This window comes from Arachis hypogaea, chromosome 3 (genome assembly GCF_003086295.3).
Source record: "Arachis hypogaea cultivar Tifrunner chromosome 3, arahy.Tifrunner.gnm2.J5K5, whole genome shotgun sequence".
Lineage (NCBI taxonomy): Eukaryota > Viridiplantae > Streptophyta > Magnoliopsida > Fabales > Fabaceae > Arachis > Arachis hypogaea.
In genome coordinates, this window is record NC_092038.1 from 140,217,120 (window position 1) to 140,221,401 (window position 4,282).

The following is a 4,282-nucleotide window of genomic DNA, read 5'->3' on the forward strand; positions in this document are numbered from 1 at the left end:
AGCATTGTCAAATTTATCTTCTAACTGATTTGTTTTAGAATCAAATGAAAATTAGTTTTTCTTGACGCATCCTTTACCATCAGATTTACCGTGAGAAAAATTCGACGGTAACTCAATTTAGTGAAACGATGCGTTTTGGTGACCCATAATGGTTTACCGTTGGAAATTATAAAAGGGGCGTAAATTCAAATCATGAATCTCTTCCCCCTCATTCGAATCCTCACCACCATCACCATCACCATCTCTCTCTCTCTCTCTCTCTCTCTCTCTCTCTCTAGCTGCCATTAACATCATCTGCCGCCACCGAGACCACCACTGTCGCCACCCCCTCTCCGTCGCCGTCAACTCTATACGCACACGCCTCCTTATTCTAATTCTTCCCCTCTGTCTCTCTCTCCTTCGCCATCACCACCATCTGCTGTCACCATCATCTGCCGCCACCAAAACTTTGGTGACCAAGACTGCAACATCCACCTCTTCTCTTATTTCTTGCTTTGTTCTTCATTATAGGTTCTAGATGAGCAACTCTTTTCCAATTTCTTTAATTTTAGTTTAATGTAGTTTAAGTTTGAGTAGAATTTCAATTTTAATTTTGAATTAGTTTCAAATTTAGTGGATTTAGGTTGGTTAATTTAGGTTAGATTCAATACATTAGGTTTTGAATTGTTGAAGTATTTGGAATTGTCTAATTGTGTTAATTGTTGTGTTGATGACTGTTTTGTTAAGAAATTAATGCTGAGATTGTTTGATAATCATTTAATTTTAGTTTAATTTAGTTTAGGTTTGATTAGAATTTCAATTTTAATTTTGGATCGGTTTCAAAGTTAGTTGAGTTTAGTTTTCTAATCTTAGTGGATTTAGGTTGATTAAGTTAAGTTAGATTCAATACATTAGGTTTTGAATTGTTGAAGTGTTTGAAATTGTCTAATTGTGTTAATTATTGCGTTGATGACTATTTTGCTGAGAAATTGTTGCTGAGATTGTTTGATAATTATTTAATTTTAGTTTAATTTAGTTTAGTTTAGGTTTGATTAGAATTTCAATTTTAATTTTGAATCAGTTTTAAAGTTAGTTCAATTTAGTTTTCTAATCTTAGTGGATTTAAGTTGATTAAGTTAGGTTAGATTCAATACATTAGGTTTTGAATTGTTGAAGTGTTTGGAATTGTCTAATTGTGTTAATTGCTGCGTTATTGACTGTTTTGCTAAGAAATTATTGCTGAAATTGTTTGATAATTATTTAACTTTAGTTTAATTTAGTTTAGGTTTGAGTAGAACTTCAATTTTAATTTTGAATCAGTTTCAAAGTTAGTTCAGTTTAGTTTTCTAATTTTAGTGGATTTAGGTTGATTAAGTTAGGTTAGATTCAATACATTAGGTTCTAAATTGTTGAAGTGTTTGGAATTGTCTAATGTGTTAATTGTTGCGTTGTTGATTGTTTTGCTAAGAAATTATTGTTGAGATTGTTTGATAATTGTTTATTTGCAGACATGTCGATCGGTAAAGGTATTGCGGATCAACCTACTGGTCGTGGTCGAGGTAGAAGAAGGGTTTCTTTTGGTACCACCGTGGTTAGTGTTTTAAGTTTCAACGATTATGATTAACTTTATTGCTGAAAGTTCCTGAAAATTGATTTCTGTTTAATGGATTTAGGTTGATTTGGTTGGCTGGTAAGTGTTTTTAAGTTTCAACAATTATGATTAACTTTATTGGTAAAAGTTCCTGAAAATTGATTCCTGTCTAGTGGATTTAGGTTGATTTGGTTGCCTAGTTAGTGTTTCCAATTTCAATTATTGTGGTTATTGTTGAAAGTTCCTGAAAATTGATTCTGCTTTAGTGAATTTAGGTTGATTTGATTGCTTGGTTAGTGTTTTTAAGTTTCAATGGTTATGATTAACTTTATTGCTGAAAGTTCTTGAAAATTGATTCCTGTTTAGTGGATTTAGATTGAAATGGTTGCCTAGTTATTGTTTTAAGTTTCAATGATTATGATTAACTTTATTGCTGAAAGTTCTTGAAAATTAATTCCTGTTTAGTGAATTTGGGTTGATTTGGTTGCCTGATTATTATTTTAAGTTTCAATGATTATGATTCCTGTTTAGTGGATTTAGGTTGACTCTTGTTTTTAGTTGATAGGTTTGCGCCAAACAATAATGCATGTACTCAGGAGATGAGATGTCATTAAACTGATGTACAACCATCCCTGGCCCAGCTACACGAAGATCCCCGCTTAGACTAGGGAGCGATGATTTCAGAAATGGGCGTTAATTACTTTTTTTTAAGTTTCAAACATTTTTAGCTAGTTTATATCTTCTATTTTGCTTAACTATTTTTAAAGTTTCTTTGTTGTAGCTGCACTTTAGGTGGGATGCTGGGCACGACCTTACCATTAGGAAGATATTCGACCATAGAATGGGTTGGTGGCTCCAGCAGATGCTGGATGATGTTCGTCAGGGGCGGGACCACCGGATGTCCTGGCTCTGACCAGACATAAAAAAGTATCTGTTTGTTCATTGGGAGACCGACGAGGGGTACTGGCATCGGCATCTCACCAACAGAGCTAATAGGGCCTTGGCCAGATCATCTAAGTATACTGACAGTTCAGCAACCTTCATGAAGACTATGGCCAGGCTGGTATGTAAAGTGACTTTAATTTTGTTAATAACATAGTTATATTCTTCTGAATATCATTACTAGGCATCCTAATAATATTATTTCAATGCAACATTTGTAGTCGAAGTCATTGGATCACGAGGCGATATTGGCAGAGACGTTCAAGTACACCCACACACTGAAGGAGAACAAAGAGACATTTGCTGATCAACGGTAGGATCATTATGTGAGAAACATACATCTGATTATCTTCTGCTATAAAATTATTAGAGATTCATTGTATATCTGCCGTACTAATCAAAATAACTTGTATTAATTACACAGGAGTCCTACACACAAAGACTAGAGGTTGCGACTCAGCAGTCTCAGCAGGGTGGGGAGGACGCCACCGATGGCTCTACAGCTTCAGTCATCGATCTCGATGCAGCTTGGCACGAGACCACATCAGCACCGTACAAGAACCGCGTATATAGAATGGAGTCATTCTTCACCAGCAGCCTCCGTACCTCCACGTTGAGGCCGTTATCAGGCTCTGCCACCAGTCTAGCCGTCGAGCCCGAGGAAAGTGTGGATTTGAGGCTGCAGGTGCAAGAGCTCCAACGTAGCCGTAGGCTGCAAGAGCTTAAAGATTATCGGGAGAGGGATCAAGAGATCCTCACCCGCGTGACGTCTACAGATGAGCTCAGGCTAGAGTGGAGGGAGTTGCTGGAGCGGATGCAGTGTATGGAGGCACAAATAGAGGTGTACTAGGTCCAGATGCGCGCCGCTGGCATCGACCTTACTGGTGGCAGCGGTCCTGCTGGTGCTAGCGGTCCTGTTGATAGCATACAGACATCATTGTCTTCTGCGCCGCGGACTCAGGACCATGAGACCGATGACAACAATGACGATGATGACTACCTAGATCTGTAGTTATTAGTTTTTCATTTTATTATTTCATTGTATTTATTTGATGTACTTGACTTTTAATTTATTTGACGGACTTGACTTTTAATTTATTTGAATATTGTATTATTTATTTTAAATGAAAGTTTTTCATTATTTATAAATCGACTACTAATTGTGTGAAAAAAAATTTTAAATTAAAATTGTCCGTTTATTTCACATTTAAAAAAATTGATATTACCGTCGAAATTTTCGTAGGAATAATCCAACGGTAATAGTACACAAAACAATACCTTTTTGTGCCAACAATATCGTCAAAAAAATCCGCCAGTAACCAATTGGTTCTTCGCGCTGATAATCTGTCGCAAAATCCGATGGTAATTACCGTCAGACGAAAAAATTCAGACGGTAAACATTTACCAGCTAGACTTATATTGTCTGATTGTTTTCGACGGTAAATTTGACGTTACTCAGCATTTTTCTTGTAGTGATGAGTTCCACTGTCGTCCACCATTAAATGCGTGGAAGGTGGAGAGGAGAAAGACAACATTGCTCCAACGTGTAAATGTGGAGTGTATGCTATGTTGTTGACGAACCCTAACAGTTTGTTCCTTGACTGCCCGTTCTTTAAGGTAAGTTGGTGATTTTGTTTTATTGATTTTGATTATATGGATTTTCTTCATATAATTTTGGTTCTGATGATAAAAATGTGGTTGAAAAATTCCAGTCATTACAATTTCTTCGTATGGTTGGATGACCATCTTGCAACAATAAGGGGGCAAAGA